Raw genomic sequence first — 10408 nt, 5'->3', positions numbered from 1 at the left:
TTTGTCATAGTGGCTTACAGAAGCTACATATGATTTGGAGAGAGAATATGGTACATGCTAAAAAAGAAGATGTAGAGGAAATAAATGTGATGAATGATAAAAAAAAGTTTCTATGCAAACTAAGTGGTGATAATTTACATTGTGTGAGTAGTAGTCTCAACATTTCCTATTCTATGTGGATCACTTTATTTGTACTAAAACTAAGAGTGTTAGCATCCATTGGTGGTGCCCTAAATGAAAGCATGTTAGAGCAAAAAAGAGAAAGCTCATGTTCGGCTCGCTAAAATTTGTCTGATGCTGATGCTAATTTGTTACGAAAGAAAAACGTTGTTTTTTCGCTAAAAAATACTGCTGATAAGTTCAAGCGAACGGGACAAATTTCTTTTTGGTGTGTAAGAGCATGTGGAGCCAATGCGAAGAGTGTGCTGTGTGCGCATGGATAACGTTTGTTCCCGGGATGAAGAGTGTGCTGTGTGCTGTGTAAGAGCATGTGGAGCCAATCACGGCTTGCACCATGCAAAGACCACTCCATTCAGGTCGTCTGAAGAAAAGCACTGAACTGCATCGGTGGAAGCAATGGAGATAAGATGGGCTAGCTGCTCGTGTCTCTTGCCATTTTTTGTCTTGTTTTCAAAGCTCTTTGCTGTTCGCTCCTGTGACGCTGGCCTGCAGTTTTCAAATGTAACACTGTTTCCTTCCAAACACACAGCCTGTTCGTTTCGGCTGAAACGATCGTGGATTATTATTGCTAACTGGTTTGGTGTGAGAGAAAAATATTGTTCTGCCTTATAATCCACGATCGTTTACGACCAAGCGAATAGGCTGACAAAATAGAAACGGAAAGCTCAACTACTTCACTTCTTCTGGATGTACTGTCTGGCCTTGCTATAGTTGTAGTGTACTACAATAATGAAATGAGCTTAGTCTTTCCTCCAGTCCAGTCAAAAACTGTGTTCTCAGCTTTGGATTTTAAGAGGCATGACTGACGCCTGAATGGACATGGCATCTCTGTGTTAGCAAGAAGTTCCAGAAACATAGAAGAGTTCACAAGTGAAACATAATGTACCTACTTATTTGAGGTAGCAGCCAATTAGAAGCCCCTACCTTGGTATTTTGGTTTATCTTGTTCCTTTGCAGCAGGTTATCCTTATTAACCAGTTCCTTCTCAGAAGGATTTTTGTCATCAGATTCGTCAGAAATCAATTTAGTAGCAGTGTTGCCCCTGGTTATAGTGCATAACAATGCATTAGCTCCTCGGCAAAGAAAACTGATTTTGCAGATAAAACTTGTATATAATGAGAGAAAACAATAATGTCTGTGCAATAAAAGGATTGTGTTGTTGTGCTTATCATACCCTGTGGACTCTTCCACAGCAGAACATTCCTTCCATATTCTGAACATAGCGTCAAAGGTTCGCTCCCTGATAAAGACGCTCCATGAAAATGGACCATTACTTTCCGCACACTTGTTCTTCAACAACTCACGCATCAACTTGGCCTCCTTTGTGATGGCCTAGAAATTAGTTTGCAAACAACCGGAGTTCAAATACAAATATCAAAGAAATATAACTACAGATTAAGTAGGTAACAGTTTGGCATAGCCAAAGCTTGTACGATCATGGTGGCAGCAGCTTCAAAACATCTAGATCCTTTGTAGGTCATAAATCTGAAGGCAAACTTCCGAATCCTGGAGCAGAAGATGACTTCGGGTACCATTCCAGTCTTAGACATCAGCAACTCGAACAACAGACCAGTCTCCGCCGTGATACACTTGAAACCATGGTTTGCAATTGGCACAATAAAGTTAATAAACTTGAAACCATGGTTTGCAATGGGCGTAAATCCAGCATATTCCACGTTAGTTATTTGATGGGCACAGTTGGTGAGTTTGTCGTTCAGGCTGATCTCATCAACATTGTATTTTTTTATCACAGCGCTTCAGCGTATTCAAAAGTTGGACCTCCATACTGATACACTTGATACTAGCATTTCACAGTTTGTGCAAATATTTATTAAATTAGGAAATCAGGCTAAATATAGGAAAATCTAAGCGGGACGACAAAGGTTTTGGAGAGAGGGAGAAAGTCAGAGGCAGGTAGATACCGAGTTGAATAGGGTTGCCAGGTCATTCCCATCATCTCCGTTGAGATTGGGACCAGTGGCAGCATTGGCTTCCACTTGACGTGCCAATATTTCAGGAGAATTGCGCTTATAATATCCCTGGAGGTAAGTCATGTATAGGGACCAAGAACTCACAGGAAAGTATGGCAGTATCGAATCCCAGCCCCATGCTCTTTCCAAAAGTTCTGCACGGGACAGCAAGCAATATATATATTAGAAGCAAGCAAAATTGGCAATTAATTACCTTAGGGAGAACTAGAAATGACATCATAGCAATAATAGTAATGAAATAAAAGCTACAGGAAATGGAACTTGAAGGGAACAAAGCAACAAATGAAACTACAGCGGTAAAGTAATTGGAAAATAAATCAAGTGGAATGCATAGTTAACAACTAACTCCAATTCCACTTTCAATTCCAAGACAGGATAAGCACAGGGTGATGGACCTGGGTATTTAACTATCTCCAACGGTGGTGGTTGTACTGGACGATGACCATGCTTTCTGCATTCTTCACCGTGAACAGCAAAAACAGTCAACATCTCCTTGGCAGTTGATAAGACTCGTACTACCTCTAGGTGCAGATCAGTGAATAGAACTTGACTTAGATAATACCTTGTTAAGTACCTCGTCGAGAGGCGGTCGCGGCCGTGGCGCCGCTGACGAGGTAGCAGCGACGTGGAGGTGTAGGGGAAGCCGTGCAGGCATCCGCTAGGTTGTCGACGGTAGCAGCAGCGTAGGCACAGACCAGTGGCGACGGTGAAGGCGGTGTGGACTTCCCGTCTCTTATAGCGCGCCCTTCTAGATCGGACTAGGGCTAGAAACCTCGGTGAGGCGCTGACGGCTACGGTGAACCACGTACCTTGCCCCCGGCCCCACCTTCCTCTTCATAGCGCTGCGCGACGGGGACCCATTAGCCAGAAGAACGGTTGGGCGCCCCCGATCAGGGCGCGGATCAAGGGCACAATTAGCCGTTGGGCCAACTGATGAAGATCAATCTAACATTCTCCCCCTTATCTCAAGTTATGACTTAAACTTAACTTACTTTATCTTTTTTCCATTCCATCGTAGATCAGTGCATAGAGCGTGCCTCATCGTCACGGTCAGTTGCCATTAGACTAAACAGCGACAATGCACCTCTCTGTTTTAAAATAGATTCTCAACTAGGCCCTTAGTATCCAGAAATCATAGGCTTTCCCGTAAACCCATGTCGACTATGTGTTCTCTGAACGCACTGGGTGGTTAGCCTTTGGTAAGCGGATCTGCAAGTACTTGCTTGGTACTTATATGCTCAATTTTTTTTAAAATGATTCTGGATTTTCTCCTTTACAACATATAACTTAATGTCAATGTGTTCGGCAGCACACTTGACCTGTTGTCTTATGAGTTAACTACTTTAAATGGTTATTGCTATTGACTACCATTGTTAAATCTAGATACATATTCTCTTAACCACTTTTGCCTGTTTCTAAGGTCTCATGACAAGCTATACTATGGTATGCATCATTGATGACACCACAACTGTTTTATTGGAGCTTTTCCACAATAATACTCTAACTACGAGTGTTAGCAACTACTGTGGATTTCACTACATATCTTGCCAAAACTTAACATTAGTACCCACAACTATTTGAGAGTACTTGATCTTTTTTACTCAACATGAGGCCTATGATACTTTGCAAAAATTGCAAGACATTCTTAACTCCATTCCAGTGATCTATATCTGGACTAAACTTCTACCAAAATATCCCGGATACGTAAGCTACGTCAGGACAAGTTCTTATTTGTACATTCATTAAGCTTCCAACAGCTGAAGCATATGGAACCATGTTCATTCGATCGATCTCATATCGATTCCTAGAACATGGAAAGTTTTCAAATCTATTACCCTTGACTATAGGAGCAGGCGTAGGTTTACTCGTATGCATACTTTATTTCTTTAGAATCTTTTCTAAGTATGTCTTTGCGATAGTCCTAATACCCCTTTTAATCTATCTCGGTGAATTTTAATTCTTAGAATCAATGAGGCTTCACCAAGATCATTCACATTAAAACTTGAGGATAAAGACTTCTTCACCAATGACAGATTAACATTACTACTAGTGAGTAGGATGTCATCTATACACAGGATGTGGAAAAAGAATTTTCCATTGTTGAACTTCGCATAAACGCTATTGTCCTTCTCATTTTTTTTAAACCCAAACTTTCTTATTGTTTCATCAATTCAAATACTACTGTCTAGAGACTTGTTTTAACCCATAAATAGATTTCTACAGGCGGTATCCCATATGTTCTTTTTCTTTCACGATAAAACTTTGGGTTGTGCCATGTAAACGTTTTCATACAAATCCTCGTTGAGGAATGTCGTCTTTACATCCATCTGATGTAACTCTAAATCGTAATATGCCAATAATAATATTATGATTCTAAAAGAATCCTTGCATTAGACTGGAGAGAAAACTCTCATCGTAATCTATTCATTCTCTTTACGTTAAGCCTTTTACTACAAGTCATGCTTTATATCTTTTCACATTCCCTTTGGAGTCACATTTTGTCTTGTAAACCCTTTCACAGCCTACTATTTTGGCTCAATTAGGAATTTCTTCTAAGTCCCAAACATCGTTGGTATTCATCGAATTCATTTCAACTTCCATAGCTTCTTGCCATTCAAACGAATAAACGCTTCTCATGGCTTCTTCAAATGAGGTGGGATCACCCACTATTTGAATTTCTTAACTAACATAGACTTCATAGTCATCAGAAAACTAGTTTACTAATTCTTTGAGACCTTCTGGGGCCTTAGCTACTGGCACTTTCATGTGGGGCTGTTGTTGCTCTTTATTGTCAAGAGGCAATTGATTCTACAGGCTCCTGTATCATAAGATCCTTATTTACATTATTCAACCTTTTCGAAGAGCCAACAACATGTGTTGTATAAGTCATACAACATCAATAGGTATCAAGAAATTCGTTGTTTTGAATCACTAAAGTGGGCACGTAGTCCCGCTTCTCTTCAAGTCATAGGTCTCTACATACCGTACTCCTCCAGATCGTCCCATCTTTTATAAAGATAGTGTATCTTTTAATTTCTTATTTTGATTCAATCTGTTAAAACCTTATATGACGCTTTAAGCATCGCTTTAATATCTTTGATGGTGGCTACACTATCTTCCTCTCAAAACTTTAAAAATCCATGAATTTAGATGTTTCTCTGCTTAAGGGTATCATTGTTATGACCGACGGTCACATTAATCAAAATCTTTATCTCACTCAGTTTCTTACAAAATTTGTATCTCACTCTTAATGAAGAGTACACATTCATCAACATCTTTATCTCACTCTTAATGAAGAGTAGTTTCTTAATTGATCTTAATTCTTACTCTTAATTCATCTCATAATTCTCTCCCTCGAAATATGGCATGAACTATACTGCCATAATTTTGAGAACTATTCAGAAAACTGTGAATGAGGAGACACTTATGACTTACTTCAATCACATGATTATGCCATACAAATAAAGTTATTTCTTGATCCGTATAGGAGTACACTTTTCTTATTCCACTTCAAGAACTCAACGAGATCTTTTATTAACTATACTTTTGTAAGTCACGCTTGCATCATTTTCTTGTCATTTGATTTGTATTGACCATTACGGTGTATTTCTATTGTACCATGGTTAATACTAGAATAGCATAAGAGCTACCCAAACTTGTCTCGCTACGTGGGATACAAAAACATATGAGTCGTCACAAAACTTCTCCCGCCATGCAGCATTGACTAGTATAAGTAATATGCTAAACTTCTTCCCATGCGGGATAAATCTATATACAAATTACTGTAACAAAAAATTTAGTCATGATGACTAAAACATTCACTTATACTTCATTATTCAATTAAATCTTTCCATTGGTTCTAATTTAATTAGAAAATTAGTAAACTAAGAAAAAATTATCCTAAAATGACTTGACTCAAACCTTTTCATTCACATACCCCAGCATTGCAGCCCGTTGGCATGCAGCCGAGTGATGTCGTCGGTTAAAAAATAAAACTTATAAGATATTTCTGTATCAATTCTACATCACCATTGGACAGAAAATAAAATTAATGCATAAAACTCATAAATTAACTTGAAAGACATAAACTACTCTTCAAAATTAAATGCTCCCATTGGTTCGAATTTAATTAGAAGATAATCAACATCATTGCAACGAAACACGATAATAAAATACATTCTATTAGTTCAAGAGCATTTCTTGGTCTTTATCTACTCTCTGAAAAATTAACCATGTTGATATAAAATTTATCAAAGATTTAAACTTCAACCTTAAACTCATTATAATATTGTTATCATCAACGTTGGTCAGAAAACAACAATACTATAATTTAACATAAATAAATCGGACTACTCCTCCAATTTAAATTTTTTCGTTGGTGTCAATTTAATTAGAAGATAAACATAATCATAATTTACTAAAAGTAACTGCTCTTAAAATTAAATTTTCCGTTGGTTCAAATTTAATTAGAAGATAATTAGCATTAAACTTTGTAGTGGAAACATGAAATAAAAAAATTGTTTATCTACTTTTCAGAAGCATTTTACTGTACTAATCTACTCTCAGAAAAAAAAAATTCCCATTCGTTCAAATTTGGACAGAGATTGAAATTGGACAAAAAAATTGTCAAAATTTGCTTCTGAAAATAATAAACAAAAAACTCAGTGTTTACTATTCATTTCGCATGGCCTGTCAGAACAGTACACGGCCTAGTCTGTTTCGCGTCCACGCGCGTGGCTCAACACGATGCGTGCGCCCGCTCCACCGCACCTAGGGCGTAACCTAGGACTAGGCCAGGAATTCGCTCGCCCGCATGGGCTGATTCTGGCCCGAGCGACGCCGGTCGTTGGATCGCATCGGACGGCCATCCGCGCTTCTCGCGAGATCAAAACGCCGCCGCGGCCGGTTAACTTAAACCCTAAGTCATTTCTCTTCTCCCTCCCTCTCCTCTCCACGTCATGGCGAAAAAGTGAGAGCAGCGGAACGGCGCCGCCGTCAGTCCCCTCGACGGCACGGGCGCTCGCCCTAGACTGAGTGCACCGCCGTCGAGCGGTCTGGGCAACGGTGCCCTATTCCCCCATACGCGTTGCAATGGGGCTCTTCCCTAAACCCTAGCTCCTCCCCTTTCTCCTCAGTGCAACAGACATCGGAGAAGAAGAGTGTGGCGCCACCGCGGGTCCCCTCGCCGGAGCGTGCGCTCCCAGTGGGTGAGCACACCGCCGTCGAGCGGTCCTATGTCAGCGCCATGGGCCCGCGCACCGGCGACCTAGTGTCGAGCGGTGGCTCGGCTTGTTCTGCCCGCGCGACGACGGTGGTGACGGTGGCGGGAAGAACCGAGTAGGTCCTCTCCTTCTCCGTCTTTACTTTCTAGGGTTAGGGTTAGGGTTAGTGTTTCGGATTTGGGGTTTCAATCCAATTCGAAACACCTCCTTCTGAATTTCTTCATGATTTCTACCCCCAAAGTCTAGATCTACACACTAGGACCATGTCTCTGATACCATTGCTAAGACTTGTACCTCTAGGTGCAGATCAGTGGGTAGAACTTGACTTAGACAGTACCTTGTTAAGTACCTCATCGAGAGGCGGTCGCGGTCGTGGCGTCGCCGACGAGGTAGCAGCAACGTGGAGGTGTAGGCGAAGCCGTGCAGGCATCCGCTAGGTTGTCGATGGTAGCAGCAGCGTAGGCGTGGACCAGTGACGAGGGTGAAGGCGGTGTGGACTTCCCTTCGCTTACAACGCTCCCTTCAGATCGGATTAGGGCTAGGAACCTCGGTGGGGCGTTGGTGGCTACGGTGAACCTCGTACCTTGCGCCCCCGGTCCCCACCTTCCTCTTTATAGCGCTGCGCGACGGGGGCCCATCAGCCAAGAGAACGGCTGGGCGCCGCCGATCAGGGTATGGATTAAGGGCCCAATTAGCCGTTGGGCCAACTGGTGGAGATTAATCTAACAGCAATTTCTTGCATCTGGGCCACATAGGCATGGAATGCGGCGTCCATCTGCTTTCGCTTAGAGGAGGACACTGTGGTGGCCAGGGCCGACGTGGAGGGGGTGCTTAACTTTTTCTGGATTTTGACCTTGCGGACCTCTTCAGGCATCTTCCCCTTGACCATGTCTGTAATGGTCTGGCGGGTCAGGTTCAGCAGCCCCTTGATGTCCAAGTAGTTTGCAGCCTGCCAAGGGAAACATGTAGCCAGATATTTTCCTCAAGTATGCATTTTGATCAGTGAATATGAAACATCAAAAAGGTCAAATAATCCCCAACATGGAAATCAATCGCAAATAGATGGGGTGCGCAGATAGATGCATACATTCATGCAACCAGGAGTCGAAATGTAACTGGGCAATATTTTATCAGTTCCTTGTTTGCTAGCATCTGAGCATCAGATCTGATAAAAACATATGGTTTCTAAAATATCACAATCTACAGCAACTATGATCCCACAGTTTACGGGTTCCTGCTACAAGCAAAAATATAATCCTATCACCAGCTAGTAAGTTGTAACAGCCAAATATTTATATGAATCAATGCCAGGGCTCCATAGCCAAGCATAAGCCATGTAAATTAGTTAAGTAATTCTTTTTTTCTCTAAGGATGTATAAACAATGGTGGAATCAGATAACAGTTGTATCCATTCGCAAAGCTACAGGTGTCATTTCAGATACCTTTAGCATGAAAGCAAATTATTTTGAAGACACGGTATCAATTTCTACCTCAGTACCATGGTACATTAAGGCTGCAAGTGAGTCAATTATTACCAGTTCCATAGTACTTAATTAAGATATTCCTTCCAAGCCTAAAACAGACATTGCATTACTATTTCCATTTGATCTTAAACCTTCCCAGGTTTCAGCTACGATGTTACAACAGGTGTGAAGGAAAAACATTAAGAAATATCACAAATCAACGCCAGATGTGCAGCAAATGCTTCATCACAATAGTAAATTGTGCCTACAGACATCGCAAAAGAAATCACCGCTGCGCTGCATCTTAGCAAGTACAATCTAGGGGGGGGATAGTTCCAACAGAAATCCATAACCTAGCCTGACGATATTTCAAAAACCAAACACCGATCTGCCACTAACCTTTAAGCGGAAGTATAATCAGATCCAAGGTATCGAGGGGAGGGGGTGGGGGCTCACCAGCATGAGGTCGATGAGGGTGTCCAGCTCGACACTGACGAAGTCTGCGTCGAAGATCTTGAGCCCATCCTCGGCGTGCTTGTTGCAGTACTCGATGACCTTGTCGAGGATGTGGGAGGTGACGTTGGGGAGCGGGATGACTTTGTCGGCGCAGCCGTCCTCGGATCATTTTCTTGAGCGCGCTGACCGAATGCATCGCCACCGACTCATTCACCTCGAACTCATGGTGCGCAGTGACTCGCCTTGTGAAGTGCCGCCATCGATCCGCTCACCGGGAGGAGACTGTGCGGGAGTATTTGGTTTTTGAAAGCCTTCTCTCGGAGGGCCGCGCAGTTAACGCCGCCTTCTTTCTTCACGCGCATTCAATCTGCATGCAGCCACGCAGAGTAGTACTACTCCCTCCACGCGCAAGTGCCGGGCGGAGCGTTGCCGAGCGCTGCGAATCAATGAATTGATGTAGATCAATGTTATCCCGATGGTTCAGCATCAGGAAGTATTTCTGTGCATGGGCATTGCCGTGTCTGTACTACTCCGAGGTCCAACGAAAGCCCCATAACGGGCTTTGTGTTGGGCTGAAATTTCAGATGCCGGCCCATTTGCGAAGTACTCTTATAGTAGTTTGGTTGACCGCTGACTCTGACTTGTTGTAGTGCCGGTCAACATCTGTTGGACGCGTGGTGCATCTGTACCAGTCAACGGTCCAATGAGTTTGCCGTTTTGCGTTTTGCATGTGCACCCACTGAGACCCTGAGAGCAGTACAGATGGCATGAGCAACAGTACCAGACGTCTAAAGTTCAGAATTTTAAATCGAAGCCATGAGTCAAATTCTAAATCGAAGTAGGTGCCAGACTGTCACATGGAAGAGTTTGCCATTCGCGTATGCACGCACTGGGAGCTAGAGCGGAGGACCAAGCCAACTGAACTCCGAATTTTGCTGTACAAGTCGTTTTTGTGGATCATGTCGTCTTCTTGTCTCTAATTTCTTATTCTCTCTTTTTAGTAAAAAAATAGCAAATATACTCGTGTACTGGAACAGGACATGGGGACATACAACTTGATGATCATCCGAACATGGGGACAAAGATAATGAGTTAG

The 10408-nt window shown here is 42.3% G+C and overlaps 1 pseudogene; it reads right to left on the bottom strand.

Annotated features, from left to right (window-relative positions):
* Positions 1-446: 446 nt before the first annotated feature.
* Positions 447-9674, bottom strand: LOC136470553 (uncharacterized; annotated as a pseudogene).
* Positions 9675-10408: the final 734 nt, after the last annotated feature.

This window comes from Miscanthus floridulus, chromosome 8, assembly GCF_019320115.1.
Source record: "Miscanthus floridulus cultivar M001 chromosome 8, ASM1932011v1, whole genome shotgun sequence".
In the NCBI taxonomy this organism is placed as follows: Eukaryota; Viridiplantae; Streptophyta; class Magnoliopsida; order Poales; family Poaceae; genus Miscanthus; species Miscanthus floridulus.
This window is presented reverse-complemented; position numbering and strand designations above follow the sequence as displayed.